The sequence below is a fragment of the Macadamia integrifolia genome, chromosome 7, assembly GCF_013358625.1.
Source record: "Macadamia integrifolia cultivar HAES 741 chromosome 7, SCU_Mint_v3, whole genome shotgun sequence".
NCBI lineage: Eukaryota > Viridiplantae > Streptophyta > Magnoliopsida > Proteales > Proteaceae > Macadamia > Macadamia integrifolia.
The window spans coordinates 10,427,918-10,445,080 of record NC_056563.1 but is presented as its reverse complement, the minus strand read 5'-3'; positions in this window follow the sequence as shown (position 1 = coordinate 10,445,080).

Sequence of the window (17,163 nt, the reverse complement as noted above, 5' to 3'; positions counted from 1 at the left end):
TTGAGTTGTAATTTTTTAAGTTATAGTTCTAGGCTTAGATCTAGGTGACAAGATCATGAGCCGTGGAGCAATTTTTTTTTCAAGTTCAAGCATTGATTCAAGTAAGTAGGCTCCTTCAGTAGTCTTCACTCCCCCCTCTCATCCCTCTTCTGACTACCCTTTCTTTCTTAATTTAGGATTTTTATTTTCAGTCGTTACATTATTACTATCCCTTTCCCCCAAGGTTCATGGCTAGTGTATGTGTTGGCTTTGCCCCTCCTAGCCATAGAACCATCAATTTATTGTGTTTATTTTAATTGTCTCCCTTTCCCTAAAGCCAAGTAAAGTAATCCTTGTATGAGTGACTCTCTGGTCAAGTAGGGAAGCTCATATTATGATGCATCCCTCGGGCTAAGTAGAGAAACCTACTTGTGAGTCTCTCTCTAGCTTTATCCCCTTTCTTTTACTTTATTTTTATTTTAGTATTTTCTTTTCCTTTATTTTTAATTGCATGGGTTGTTTATTTTCGGTTATTTATTTATTTAATTTTAATTGCGTGGCTTGCGTCTTTAAATTCTTAGATGACGAATGGTTAGGACGTTATTTTAGATACATATGTTTAGGATGGTAATTAGAATTAGATCACAACCATTAATCGGTTCACTTTTGTATTATTAAAAGAAATAAAAAATAAAGTGGCTGCTCTCCCTGTGTTCGACCCGTAGCTACACTTATCCGTACGCTTGCGGTTACATTTTAAATCTCAAACAGTTAGTACATTGAGTAAGCCATCTCAAATATCTAGCCCTAAGAAAACGACTAGAAATGTGGATGCGAACAATTTTTGGACTCTTACACACGGGCTGTCCGCCATTCTTTTCTTTATATATTTTTTTTAACACATACTTCCAATCCTTGATGGTGAAGTACGAGGAATGGGCTTAGGTCAAGCCCATAATGAGTGGGACAAGATTGCATTCGCAAACACAAAAAAAAAGGACCAAACAATACCAAGTCATTATCAGATCCATGGTTGTAATGATAAAAGTGATCAAAATTCACCCCCATGGTTAAATTGTGCATTGACATCTAAGATAGAGATATGCTTGTATGCAAGATCATTCGATGCATGTTATTCACCAGAATCCAATGGGTCGAAACTTCCTTGGCGAGCGTGATACCAGATCTGCCCTCATATTTTTTGGCAGATCCGAAAGAAAGAAAAGAAATCGATGAGGTGAAATATGGCAAGGTGAACCATCAGTGTATGGTCTTTGATACAAAATTTATCATCGGATCATCGCATGTTTCATTGGAATGAAAGTGCAAGTGTAATGCTTCAACCAAAGCATTCACTAATCTGAACATGGCAAAGGAAAATGCACAGTTCAAGCTTATCAAGATGGGGTTGGGTAACAACATTCGTCATAGGTATCACTTATAAAAGTAGACAAAATCTAGATTTCAACCTCAATAAAGGATCAAAAAGATTTAATAGATCAAGAACAAACCATAGATGTAGGACCATTAAAAAAAACGATGACAGATCATAAAAAAAAAAAACTTCACGAGAAAGGGTGGATAAACCTGATCCCTCAATTTCACAGAGTGAATGATACAATTTGTACAGCCCTTGTGATGTTAAATCAGGTGAAGATCATAAACAAATCAAGTAATGACATAACAACAATAGAAGAAGGGAGTGAGGATGTGAATTATGTAAGAGAGACTTCACCAAACCCATTAATGCTAGCCACATCATCTGCACAAGAGAGAAGAGCAGCAAGGCTTAGAAAGGATCCATTGTAGACAAAGGACTACTGTATGGCATAGTAAAGAAGTAGAGGGAGTGGGTGAGGCTTGACAATGACAGCTAGAAAAACAACTTGTAGCAACTTGTGTGTAGGAATAACCAATTCAATTGTACGCTTAGGATTAGGTAGTGACTCTATAAAGAGCCAAGAATGTACAGTGACAGAAAAGGAAAAAAAAAAAGAAGCAAATACTTCTTTTCACTTTCTCTTTCTTTCTTCTTCACTTGGAGTCTTTTGAAACTCGAATTCAGTTCCCTTGTTCTTTAAAATCCATTTCTTATCATGGATGCCAAGATTGAAGCATGGGCTGATCATTCTCCATCAGCTGCTCATGATTCTTTGTTGCCCCCAGAAGGTGCTTTGCAGTAGTCCTCACCTCATTTTTCTGCCTCAAGATTCATGAGATTAGAGGTACCTAAGTTTGATGAGAATGATCCTTCCGGATGGATATTCAGGATTGAAAAATTCTTTGATTTCCATTCTACTCCAGAAAATCAAAGATTGGTGATAGCTTCTTTTCACTTGGAGGGATCTGCTCTTAATTGGTTTCAATGGATGCAATCCAATGGGTTGATCAGTGGGTGGAAAGGGTTTTTGCAGGCTGTATCTTTGAGATTTTGGCAGTCTCTGTTTGAGGATCACAAAGGAGCCCTTGCCAAATTGCAGCAGACCTCCACTGTTACATCTTATCAAGAACAATTTGAGAACCTGTCCTATAAGGTAAGTGGTCTATCTGAGCCATTTTTGATCAGTTTTTTCATTTCTGGACTGAAACCTAAATTGAAATGAGAGCTGTTAATTGCTCAACCTGCATCCTTATTACAAGCAATGGCTTTGGCAAAGCTACATGAACAAAAATATATTGATCTCAAGAATTCTTGGAAACCTCTGCAATCTTCCAATTCCATTGGTCTTTTGGGACCACCACCAGCCACAAAAGCTTTACCACTACCTACTACTAAAGCTTCTGTACCTGTGAGAAAGTTATCTCCTGCAGAGATCAAGACCAGGAGAGAAAAATAGCTTTGTTATTACTGTGATGATAAGTTCATGTCAGGACATAAGTGTAGAAATAAGTTCATGTTACTAGTAGGAGAAAATGATGAAGATTGTGATCCAAATGAATTGTTCAGATATGATGATGAAACCATTACAAATTCTGCATTATATGAAATTAGTATGCATGCTTTTGCAGGGCAAATAAACCCAAGAACTATTCGTTTGAAGGGGATATATCATGAACATCATATCCAAGTTCTGATAGACAGTGGCAGCACTCATAATTTCATTCAAAAAAGGGTTGCAAAGAGATTAGGATTGCTCATATTTCCCTGCAAACAATTTAAAGTCTGTATGGGCAATGGGGAATTCTTGTTGTGCACACAACGATGTAGGTCAGTCGCCTTGTCTATGCAGGGCCATATTTTTACTCTTGATTTGTTTATGTTACCATTGGAGGGGGCAGAAATAGTCCTTGGAATTCAATGGATTGAACTTTTGGGTCCTGTACTCACTGATTACAAACTGCTCACAATGGATTTTGAGTGGGAAGGAGTTAAGGTGCAGTTGAGGGGTGAGCCTTGTATTAATGATGACCCCTTACAAAGAAAGCAATTTCAGAGGTTATCATGTTGTGAAGGAATAACCTCCATGTTCCATTTGACGCTGTCCACAGAACCAGAGCCAAGTGACAAGATAACCCCTCTGGAAGTGTAGCCACTATTGCATGAATTTAAAACAGTTTTTGACCTTCCACAAGAGTTGCCTCCACAAAGGGAATTTGACCATCATATACATCTTCTTCCTGATTCAAAGGCTATCAATGTTAGGCCTTATAAGTACCCTCATTTTCAAAAAAATGAGATTGAAAACCTGGTTGCAGAAATGTTGAAACAAGGGATCATCAGGACCAGCACAAGCCCATTCTTGTCCCTAGTCTTATTGGTAAAGAAGAAAGATGGAACATGGTGTTTTTGCATTGATTACAGAGCACTCAATGCCATCACAGTGAGGGATAGGTTTCCGATACCCACTATATAAGAACTCTTAGATGAGTTACATGGAGCTTGCATTTTTTCCAAGCTGGATCTTAGATCAGGTTATCACCAAATTAGGGTTCATGAAGAAGACATTTGCAAGACAGCATTTCGAACCCATGAAGGCCACTATGAGTTTGTGGTAATGCCTTTTGGGTTAACAAATGCTCCATCTACATTTCAGTCAATCATGAATCAGGTTTTTATACCATATCTCAGAAAATTTGTCATTGTGTTTTTCGATGACATTTTGGTTTATAGCTCTTCTGTTCCTAATCATTTCAATCACTTGAGAACTCTTTTACATTGTTTGGCCACTAATTAGTTATTTGCAAAGCTTTCCAAGTGTTTGTTTCTTCAAGAGAATATTGAGTACCTAGGGCATATGGTTTCCAAATTCGGGGTTCAGCCTGACTCAAATAAGATCCAAGCAATGGTCGAGTGGATAAAACCTCATAATCTGAAACAACTGAGGGGATTCTTGGGACTTACAGGGTACTATAGAAGATTTATTCATCACTATGCTTCTATAGCAGCACCTCTTACCAATCTCTTAAAGAAAGATGGTTTTTGTTGGAATGATGGTACACAAAGGGCATTCGAGGCATTGAAGACAGTAATGACCACAACCCCAGTCTTAGCTTTACCTAATTTTTTCAAGGATTTTGAAGTGGAAACTGATGCCTCTGGAGTAGGTATAGGAGCTGTGCTAAGTCAAGAAGGTCATCCTTTGGCTTATTTTAGCAAGAAACTATCTCCTCGAATGAGAGGTGCTTCACCTATGTAAGAGAGCTATATGCCATCTCCTAATCTGTGCTAAAGTGGCATCATTACCTTCTAGGATGAAAGTTCCTTATCATCACATATCATAGAAGTTTGAAGGAGCTCATGAACCAAGTAATTCAAACTCCAGAGCAACACCACTACTTAAGCAAACTGATGGGGTTTACTTATAAAATCATATATAGGCCTAGAAGGGAGAACCATGCAGCCAATGCCTTGTCCAGAGCACCTGGCATGGAAGAGAACTCTATACAATTACCACCTGCTGAAAGCCAAAGTTCATATATGTCCTTCTCAACTCTGCATTTTGAATTCCTGGACAGATTGATTAGGGAAAACCTCATTGATTCTGAATTGCTGGCTCTTCACAAACAATGGCATGACGGAAAACTGGAGGGTACTGGTTATGAGTTCAAAGTCGGTCTTTTATATTTCAAGAATAGACTAAGACTCAGCTCTACCTCTGATCTTTGCCCGGAAATATTAATGGAATTTCATGATAGTCCCTTAGGTGGGCATGGTGGAATATTGAAGACTTATAAAAGAATACTTGGCAATTTCTTTTGGCCAACCTTGAAGCAGGATGTCACCTCTCATGTCAACCAATGTTTGATTTGCCAACAGAACAAATACAATACTTCAAAAAAAGCAGGTCTTTTGCAGCCTTTGCCTATTCCTCAGCAGGTTTGGGAGGACATATCGATGGATTTCATCACAGGGCTGCCGGTATCTCGAGGTTTTACTATCATAATGGTAGTGGTGGATAGATTAACTAAGTTTACACACTTCAGTGCACAAGCAGCTCATTTCAATGCAGCTAAAACTGCTGCTCTATTCACTTCCATAGTGTTCAAACTACATGGTATTCCATGGTCTATTGTGTCGGATAGAGACCCCATCTTTATCAGCTAGTTTTGGCAACAAATGTTCAAGCTTAGTGGTACCACTTTAAACATGAGCTCTGCTTATCATCCTCAATCAGATGGACAAACAGAAGTCCTTAATAGATGTCTGGAACAGTATTTAAGGAGTTATGTGCATACAAAACCAAAGCAGTGGGTTCATTTCTTGGCATGGGCTGAATATTGGTATAATACTTCACATCACAGTGCTATTGACATAACTCCTTTCCAGGCCCTATATGGAAGAGAACCGCCGATGATTCCAGATTATATTACAGGTTTTTCAAAAATAGAAGCAGTGGATCATGAGCTTAGCAACAGACAACAAGTGTTGCATCAGTTGAAAGAAAATTTGTTACAAGCTCAACAACGAATGAAGGCACAAGCTGATTTACACAGAAAAGAATTACAGTTTAATGAAGGAGATTGGGTATGGCTCAAGCTACAACCATATAGGCAACTAACCATTTCCAAGAAGCAAAATCAGAAGTTGGCTAGTAGGTTCTATGGTCCTTTTCAGATTTTGCAGAAAGTGGGTCATGTGGCCTATAAATTGCAACTACCACCTGAAAGAAAAATTCATCCGGTGTTCCACGTCACCTTATTGAAATCTTTCAAGGGCATTCTTCAAGAAAGTGCAATCAATCCTCTTTCTCAACTAAGCTACTCACATCAACCTGTTCACATTCCAGTAGCAATTCTGGCAACCCAAAAAGTTGTTGTTAAAGGGAAATTGCAGACTCAGGTTTTGATACAATGGGAATAATTGCACTAGAGGATGCTTCTTGGGAAAGTATGGAGGAGTTTCAATCTCAGTTTCCCACCTTGGACCTTGAGGACAAGGTCCTTTTCGATGAGGATGGAAATGATACAATTTTTACAGCCCCTGTGATGTTAAATCAGGTGAAGATCATAAGCAAATAAAGTAATGACATAACAGCACTAGAAGAAGGGAGTGAGGATGTGAATTATGTAAGAGAGACTTCACCAAACCCAATAATGCCAGCCACATCATCTGCACAAGAGAGAAGAACAACAAGGCTTAGAAAGGATCCAATGTGGACAAAGGACTACTGTATGGCATAGTAAAGAAGTAGAGGGAGTGGGTGAGGCTTGAAAATGATAGCTAGAAAAACAACTTGTAGCAACTTGTGTGTAGGAATAACCAATTCAGTTGTACGGTTAGGATTAGCTAGTGACTCTATAAAGAGCCAAGAAATGTATAGTGACAGAAAAGGGAAAAAAAAAGCAAATACTTCTTTTCACTTTCTCTTTCTTTCTTCTTCACTCGGAGTCTTCTGAAACTCGAATTCAGTCCCCCTGTTCTTCAAAATCCATTTCTTATTAGTGAACTAGGTAGCATGATGGAGCAAATGGCTCGCATTACCATTTCAGCAACAATGGGGTAGGTAGAATTCATATTCTAATTTTTACTGAGAATGAATGATGAAAGAAAACATATATGGAAAATATAAGACAGAGCATATGATGAACCGAACTCAATATTGGGATCCAACGTCATGCTATATAGAATTATCGAAGAAATGATAAAGAAATGGGGCAAAACATAAAGATGGATTCAGCATCTTAATACTAAAATAAAGGATCATGCATAGTTCCATTGGTAGTGAAGGAGAGGGTTAGGTTCATACATGAAATGAAGTGAAGTTAGAGGAGAAGTGTGATAGTCCAAGCGCGGCTTTGGTCTGTCGAAGGTGGGATTCAAGAACCGAGCATTGAACTACGATTTTCTAAGAACTTCCGACCTTCTCTTTAGCATATGCCTCAGAGGATTTGCAGCCGATCCAATGATTTTACTGGAATTTCTTCCCCTAAAAACGAAATCGATCACTCTTCCCATAATAATCAAACAAAGAATCGCAAGAAAACTTCTCCGATTGCCCTCTTTCCCTATAGTTTCAGATCTGAAACTGAAAAAAATCTCTTCCTATTCAGAAATTCTCTAAAAAGGAAACCAAATCCTTTCTTAGAATCCTTGGAACTCTCTACAACTCGTCTCTGCAAGATTCTTTTTCTCTCTCGGTCTCCCGATCTCTCTCTCTCTCTCTCTTCTCCGTTCCCCTTCTCTTCTCCCTCAAAAATCTGAACCTCCTTTCTTTCTAAAACCCTTCCTCCCCTGGAGAAAGAAGAGAACCTCCTTCTTATAGCTGTCTTCCTTTTCTCCAAGTTTCTTCTCCATCTCTTACATACGAAGGTGAGGGAAGAGAAACCTAACCGTTTTCGGTCCTCCCCCCTTCCAGATCCTTCCTCTTCCTTCCCTTCTAATGCTCCAAGAACGAACCCAGCAAAAAACCCCCACTTGCCACGACCTTCTTACCTTTTCTAACCGTTTTCTACCACTTGACACGATCGATGCCGAACCAACTTTGAGAGACTGTGAGAAGAGCCATGCTCCGCTCCTCTATTGAAGAGCGAAGAAAACCCTCTCCTCTTCTTCTCCCTTCTTTTCTTCTTCTTTCCCATTCTTCTCTCTTTCTTCTTTTGCCCCACTCCTTCTTTTATTATTATTTTTTTACTTTTATTTTTTTATTTTTGGTTATTGGTGGGCTCTCCTTTCCTTCCAAGTGAATTTGAGTACTGTTTTCCACCCACAAATCAATGGGCAATCAGAACAACCTATACAAATATTGAAAGATATGCTCTGGGCTTGTGCAATAGAAATGAGTGGCAGTTGAGAGGATTTCATACCTCTTATGGAGTTTGCTTATAACAATAGCTATCAAGCCACAATTGGGATGGCTCCATATGAGGCACTGTATGGCAAGAAGTGCAGAATGCCCCTATATTGGGATGAAGTTGGTGAGCGTCGGATGCTAGGATCGAAAATGATATAGATGACGTGTGACAAGGTTGATGTCATTTTGGAGAGGATTAAAGCAGCCCAATCACGTCAAAAGAGCTATGTGGACAACTGCAGGAAGGGTATTGAATTCCAAGTGGGGGAGAAAGTATTTCTTAAATTCTGTCCTACCAAAAGGTTACAGAGGTTCCATAAAAAGGACAAGTTATGTCTGAGATATATTGGCCCATTTGAAATTTTATCACCAGTTAGCTCCGTAGCATATATGTTGGCTCTTCCACCTTCCCTCAGTAATGTTCACAATGTATTTCATATTTCCATGCTGAAGCGGTACATTCATGATCCATCCCATGTGCTGCTCATGGAACCGGAGTATTTAAAAGCTGATATGACCAACGAAGAACGGCCGCTAAAATTCTAGACCAGAAGATAAAGACCCTTCACAATTGCCCCATCACTTTTATGAATGTGCGATGGGCTAATCATTCACTTGAGGAAGCATCCTGGGAGAAAGAAGATGAAATCCAAGCCAAATATCCTTATCTTTTTGGACAACCACGTACTACAATTTCGGGGATGAAATTTTCAAAAAGGGGGGGTAAATGTGATACCCTACTTTCTAAACCCGGTTTATTCACCTAGTTGGTTCGGTTTGGTTGTGGAGGATCTGAGTCCAAATGAGTTGAGACGGATACCCTATGGAACATTATAGCAAGGGTGACTCTAAACTCGGGTTGGCCAGACGAGTCTGAACCAGTGCCTAGTGAAGTTTGTGTGCCCAAGTCACACACTTGTACGTATCACAAGGCCATGTATGGATAATAAAGGTATGTAACCATATTTTATGATGAGTACGTATGTTAAATCATATACCAGGAGTAAAATACGGGTCGGGAGCCAAGTCCCATTGAAATCCCAATTATTTGGCTAAGTTTCGACCGACCGATGGGTGGTCATAGGTGGGTCGGACCCACCAGTGTGACCGACCAGTCTAGTCATTAAATATTTTTACCCAAGTATAAATAGCATTATAACTTTTCTTTTTCCTCATTTTAATGCTTTAGAAGGTGGGTGAGAAGAGTAAAGAAGAGAGAGAGAAGAAAGAAAGAAAAGGGAAGAAGAAGGAAGGAAAAGGAAGAAAAAAGGAAGAAATGCTCATGGTGCGATGCCGAGGTCATATCTTTCCATTTCGGCACCGAAAAAGTGATCTTCGTCTTGAGATCTACGAATTGAGGTGAGTAAAGGCTATATTTCTTAAACCCTCAAGAAACCCTAAGTGAAACCCTTTGATTTGGGTAGAAATCCTTTAGATCTTGTTAATCCCACTTGAGAAGATGAATCTAAGGTTTAATGGAAGACCTACATGTTGATTTTGAAAGTTTAGATGAAGAAATTGTAAGATTTGAAGAGTATTTGATGATTTCTTGAGTTGAAGAAGAGATTTGGAGTTTTAAAGGTGCTTTTGAGAAAAGAGGTATGATCCACACTTATACCCTTGAATCAATCCTAGATCTAGGTCGGAATCACATAATGGGACCTTAGATGTGTGGAAATTACAGTTGAATCGACCCCTCATAATTTCCCCAAGGTGGGATGAAGAGTGGAAGTGAACAGCAGAAACCCACTGTAGATCGGTGGGCGACACTGGTAGGTGTTGAACCCACCAGTCAGGGGCCCCCAGTCACGACTGGGCTTCTGGCCCGACCTACGGGCGTCTAGCCCACCGATAGGGGCCCATCAGTTTGGACAGAGCCCCTAGCCCAACTAGCGGGCGTGACGGGCGCTTGGCCCACTAGTTGACCTACAGTGAGGCTTATCGGGCTCCGATAGGGCCCAAATTTATCGAGCAACCTCCTATAGTGATTTAAATGCATTGAGATCATTGTACTTTGTTGGTTATGATCCTAAAGTAGAGATATATTAAACTCGACCTTTTTATGATAGGTTTTACTATGTAAGTGTTAAGTGGACGTTGACTTTATTTTTAGAGTGTTTTTGCATCATTCCATAATTATTATAGACTAGCCATGTCATCACTTTATCACTGTGTGTAGACTAGCCATCCACGAATGCCATTTTCGTGCATTATCTTGTGTATTATGAAGTTCGTTTATGATTTGTTATGCTGTAACTTTAATTATTAAATTCTTAATTCTTGCTATAAATTATGAGATGAATGATTTTAATTACTGAACATGATGTATTGCTAGATTAGATGCCGTAGTCGGCTTGAAAACGAATGCATTTGTGGCCCGTGGAATGGGACGCGATGGTACTATGCAAACGTACTATCTCATATAGAAGTATGCGATTAAGAACGACATTTCCCTGTGCTACGACCCTTCTTAACAGGGGTTTAGGTGTTGGGTATATCACTGGGGGGAAGCCTGAGGTTGTGTACCAATGGTAGCGGTTAGAAGTAAGCTCAGCTGATTACTAAGACAGTCGACAACTTTGGTGATATAATCAGAGGGCCAATTGTACTGCATTTACTTTAATGCAAGGTAAGGCCCAATTTACTTTAATGTCGCTGAGGAGCAGCAATTTACTTTTCTAGGTACCCATGGCTGGCCTTCTCTGACAATCCTATGGGCATATCGTGGGATGGGGTTTGCGACTCTTACCCGGGGCATACACGCACTGTGGTTGTGAGTAGCATATAACATAGGACTTAGCAATGTTGCTTAGGTGATTTAGGATAATAGAAATGGACTTTGCATGCATATAGGTTCATTTGTATTGTGAATGCTTGTTTGGTCTTTCTTTTCACTTACTGGGCTAGTGAGCTCATCCCACTTTAGACACCCAATTTTGTCACCCCCTTCGGCAATGATGAATTGTGGATCTTGGATGTGACTTCTTGCTTCTGATTGACAGAGATGACCCAGAAACATCTCCTACCTAAAAACCCCAGAAATCCAACGTGGAGAAAAGAGGGTCCAATTTTGACTCTCACAATCGGACCATCAGATCTCTCGTAATATTTCTTGGAAAATCATATTTTTTCTCTTGCATGTCGCACGCACTAGCCAGCCAGCCATCCAGTCAGCCAACTAGCCAGCCACTAGGCCAGCCTCGTATGTCGAGTGCACTGGTCAGGCAGCTAGCAGGCCAGCCCTGCATGCCGCGCGCGCTGGCCAGCCAGCCAGTAGGCCAGCCCCACATACCGCGGGCGCCCATCGTGCCATGCCGCGTGCCCTCACATTCCATACAGCACACCCCTGCTATGCTAGCCTGGCCCTCGTGTGCCACGCACCACACCCTTGCCATGCTAGCCTATGCCCCTTGCTTGCTATGCTGCGACCCCCGCTTGCCATTCTACCCACCTCCATCGTGCCAGCCCCGCGCACCTACTGCCTGACAGCCCTTTTGCACCCTTGCATACCCCAAACACCTCTGCATAGCCTTGTGTGAGGTCGTCAATGTTCGAAATGTGTGTTCCACTGACCTGGTGGGTGAAGAAATTTTCTCTTCACCCACTTGTGCACCTTACCTTGTCCAGCTAGCATACCCTACTCCACAACCTCCCATTGGCCCAAAAAAAAGACTCACTTTTCTTATTAGTCCAAAAAACCATCTCCGACTCCATTGGCCCAAATTTTCATTTTTTCATTCCATTAGCTTAAAAGAACCACTTTTTCTACCATTGGCCAAGGGAATTCCCTTTCTCTCCCCATTAGTTCAAGAATCCTATAAATACCCCCCTCCCATTGGTTTTGCAAAACACAACACCACCACATCTAAGCCTCCAAGTGAGCATCATAGGAAGAGAAGCTCTACCCTCTCTCCTCCCCTTCCCCCTTGAGATTTTTCAAGTCTTCGGAGAGATCTTCATAAGATCCGAAGTGTTCAAAGTGTTCTTCGGGCCTTCGAAACTTCTCAATCCTTTGTCTTCTTTGAGTGAGATTTTGCATCAGAAAAATTTCCCCTTAGTCCCCCACCCCCTCTTGAGGCTCTTCTAGTCTTCGTTGAAATCTTCGTAAGATCCGAAGTGTTCTTCGGGCCTTCAAAGTTCCTCAATCCTTAGGATCAGCCTATCCCTGGTGGAAGCTCTGTCAGAGTGCCACCTCAACCTAGCCCTCCCTTAGCCTATTCCCAGTGGAAGCTCTACCGAATCAATACCTCGGCCCAAAACCTGAAAGTAACTGTTCCTAGCCGGAATTCGGTCCCAATATCACCACAGTCAATGTCTCTCAAGAAAGGAATTTAGAGGTCAAGACCATCTTCCCTTGAGCCAGGAGAATCCAAAAAATAGCTCATGTCGGCACTAATCGGGGTCCCACCCATCTTGACCCAAAACAGGGGTCAAGCACAGGTACAATTTTTTCCCCAAATTAGCATAATGTAGACTTAATATTGACCTTGTTTTAGTGTATATAATCATTTAAATTCAATTAATGTACATATGTGTGATAACTTAGCCATACATGTGGAATAGGAATAATTGTGGAAAATGTTCATTCTGAAGCATCTAGTAGGAAGACCGGTTGAACCGGGTAGATTGGGTGCCTAACACCTTCCCAACTCTACAACCTGACACTTACCCTAAATCCCTAGACCAAATCAACTTTTAGGCCCTCTTCTCAAGAATTGGGCCCACCCCTAGATCCTAGGCCCATAATCCTAGGTGACGACTCCAAACCCTTTTGCATGATCCCGATCCCCGTATTGGACTATTATCAAATCCCTATCTCAAATGACAAATTTTATGCTCCTACGAAATAGGCCCCTATGTATCTGCAAGCAGCAATACAACGGTGCGGGGCCCATGGGTAAACACACACGACACACCCCTCCCTCAAGAAGAGAAAGAGAGGAGAGAGGATGGAATGGATGCAAGCCCTTTTCCTCCCCCACAAAGGAGGAGCACAACATTTTTTCTGGCCACTACCCTCACAGTGGTGACTCCACTGGGATTAATGTCAAGCTTCCAACACTAGATGCTACCATTAAATGCAAGAACATTTTTCACCACATTTTTTTGAAAACATGTTTGGCTAACCCCATGTTTGTAATTGTATTCGCTAACCACAATATGCACCATGCTCGAAGTAAAATCATTTAGCGAGGGACTCCCTGTCATGCCCTTACCCTCAGGAAGGTCAGTGCATGTTATGGAGAGTACTCTAAGAGCAAATGGTCGCCGCTTCCTATACAAGAATGTGGGGTATTGTTAAATGGTGAGGATGTTCATAATTGTGCTAGCACCCGTGGGGAGGTCCATGCACTTTATGACATTTTGAGATCGAATAATGATATTCAAGTATTACATTTTTGCACACAATCACTCACGGTTCCACCACCCCTGGCTAGTTGCTTAACCTCGTGTGTAGTCACAAGTAATCGGCAAGGAAGTCACCCCCTTCATCTCGTACCCACGGGTATATCAAAAGGATCACGTACCTTACGTATATAGATCCTGTAAAGCAAGCCTTGTCGGTCCTATTGCATCCACCGTATGCGGATTAAAGGTTTCCTTTCTCCTTAGAAATGAAATATGGATGATTTGGTATATGCAATCCGGGCTGATTTCTGTCAAAGCCCCGTAAAATGCCAAATTACCTAAAAGACCTAAGGAAACTAGGAGGAAGGTCACCTAGTGGGATAAGATTAAGGAAAACATGACTTTATTGGTAGAGAATGTATTAATAGGAGTACTCTGGTCAAGCCATTTGTGTGTACCTCCCACTTATGACATTGAGTGGACTAGGGGCATCAACTCCTACCCACTCCCTATCATTAAGCAGACTAACTTTGAATAGATCATTAGTTGTTAATCTAGTGAATGAGTGAATAAGGGGTTGGGATTACAAGAATCCTAAAATAAGCCACTTTTGATTCAGGCACAATTCCACACCTTAAATATTCTCAGCAGTCCATTTGGACACGTCAGGGTAACCGATTGACTCGAATAAGTCAAGTATCACCTCCATCATCTCTTCGAGATTGTTTACTGCCAAGTGATTACAACCCAGTTCACATGGATCCACACAATCCTAAATCACCTAGGGAAGCATAGGTCCACCCTGTAGAGACCTTACGGACAGAAATGGCTGAGGTCAAGAGAGGGATAGCACAGATACTGCATGCACTCCAAAACCCACTCAAGACTGAACCAGCACAAGCTACAGGAGAGTTGGATCAGAGCGGACTTACGGGTCATCGCGAAAATTCTTCACGAGTTGACTTAGGAGAACCAGAGCAAGTCAGGCCAACAGGTCATAAAGGATCTTCACCTACCCATCCAAATGGTCAACGGGGGGCCTATTCCAGGGTCCCTCCCCCTAGGGTAGTAATTGGAAGAGGATTTTACCGCACATGTCCGAATGGAGCTTCCAGAGACAGAGAAAGAAGGGAAACTCAGAGAGCAATTAGAGAAGTTAGAGAATATGATTCACGCGGGAAAAGGCTCGGAAAGCCAAATAATAGATTTTGATGAAATGAGTTTCTTCTCCAGGGTAAGAATTCCTGAGAAATTCAAATAGCAGACTGATAGGTTTGATGGGTCAGGGGACCCCAAGGCTCATCTCAAAGTCTTCCTCAGCATCGCCAAGTTATGACAACTTGCAGACAACCAAATGGGACAAGCATTCTTGTTAACCCTATCAGGGCCTGCACTGAGATGGCTTACATAGTTAGGGACTGCCCAAACTCAGAATTGGACAATGGTGGTGAAAGCTTTCACCAAGTAATACTCTTACAATACTGAAGTAGATGTGAAGCATCGAGGGCTCGAGACACTGAGACAATAACCTAGAGAAGGATTCACCACCTTCTTGATGAGGTTTAGGGATAAGGCCGCCAAGATGGTAGATCAGCCTTCAGAGGCATAGCAAGTGAAAATGTTGATTGAAAACTTGTCAAAGTTTTATTATGATGTCCTTTTCTACCAACATTTATAAACTTTTGATGCCCTAATAGCTACTAGCACACATGTTGAAAATAGAATCCTAAGGGAAGCTCAGTATCAAGGATTCCCCTAAGATGCAGGAAAGAATTCCAAAGTTGGATGGGGAAAGGGTCCTGAAAATAATGTGGTAGGTACTGTCCAATAGTCAGTTTCATCCATCACCTCTTCGTCACCATTTGTGATACAAGCAGATGCACCCTCCCAGAAGGTTCCTCGCCCAAGAAGACAGTTTTCTGATTTGGGAATATCTGTGACAACAATGTATGAGAAGCTAAAGAAACAAGGATTGCTAGGGATAGTGGCTCCAATAGTAATCAGCAACCCTCCTCCATCTTGGTATAGAAGTCATGAATATTGTGCTTACGACACTCAGAAGGGGCACAACACTGAAAGATGCATAGGTCTTCTACATGCGATCCAAGATTTTATAGACAATGGGACAATTGAAGTCAAGGTTAAGCAACCTCCCAATGTCAACACCAATCCACTCCCCAACAATATGAACAATCTAGATGAAGAAGCCACAAAGAGTGATCCCACTCAACTCATTGTATTCAGAGCCCGAAAGAATCACATGAATGCCCGTGCTTATAGGAAAATCATGAGTCAAAAGGCCAGAATCATGAGGACTCCCAAAAGAAGAGAGTCATCAGAAGAAGAATCAAAAGATTGGACTCCCACCGTTCATCCTTCCTCATCAACAGAAGAATCCATCGTACCATATTGCCAACCTCCACCATACCTCCAACCTTCACCATATTACCAACCTCCACTATATCATCAACCTTCACCACATCATTAAGGAGATGGAGTTTCCTCATCTTATCACCCCAAATCTTTATACCCTACCTCCCACATCACATCACCTTCATATCACCCCGCCTCATATCCCTCATCACCCTCATACCAATCCCATTCTCAAGGATTGGTGTATTACCCAAAAGAAGGATGGATGGATGGGTACAATTGGAAGGATATGATTGCACTACCAGACTCCCCAAAGATGACCTCCTCAATGGGATCAGTGAATGCTTTAGGAGAAGGCCAGGAGGGTGATCCAACTTCTCTAATTCAGCCCACTATATCTTTAGAGGAGAATCCGGATAACTTTGAAGAAGTCACAGATGATCTCCTTAGAGCAATTATGGAATTGGCAGTGGGAGAAAAAATCAAAGAGCACACCTCCCTAATCCACATCAGGAGTGACACAGAAGATGATGAGTCTGGCCTAATCCATCTTTGAGCCAATTAGACCAAGTATGGCCTTATGGAGATTTTCCAATCCATACGCTCTGAATACTACAAACGTTTGGATGTAAGGGAATTTGATGGTCAAGAGGAATTTGATGAAGAACCAAGTGTGGGGGAAATCAGTGAAGAAGAGGATGATGATGACGACGATGAGGACGAAAAATGAGGATAAGAATAATGAAGATGACTCTGATTCTCAAGGTGATGATGAGTACCCAGATTGGGATGACCACCAAGGGCTTTGGCACAATGATGATGATAATGAATCAGGGTACTACTCACCTAGGGATCTGGGGAGATATTATATGTATGCAATTGGCAAAGATGACCCAATGATTGATCCCACAGATGCTATTTAGCAGGCACTCACAATCCACATAGAAGGGGAAAATCCGGCATCGGATTCAGAAGATAGTGAAGGGTATGAGATCACTGTTGAAGATGAAGTAAATCCTATAGCAGAACACATGGCTTATGTTTATAATCGTTTGGTTGACATCAAACTCGAGGCTGATGAGATTGATTAGATGTTAGGTGAAGTAGCCATCAGTGAACAATGCTACACCAAGCAGTTGATAATCTTGAGAAAATAGGGGGCATTCCACAGTTGCAAAAATGATAAATACAGTAGTTGCATGACTTTCCAATGCAGTCAAGAAGGTATGAG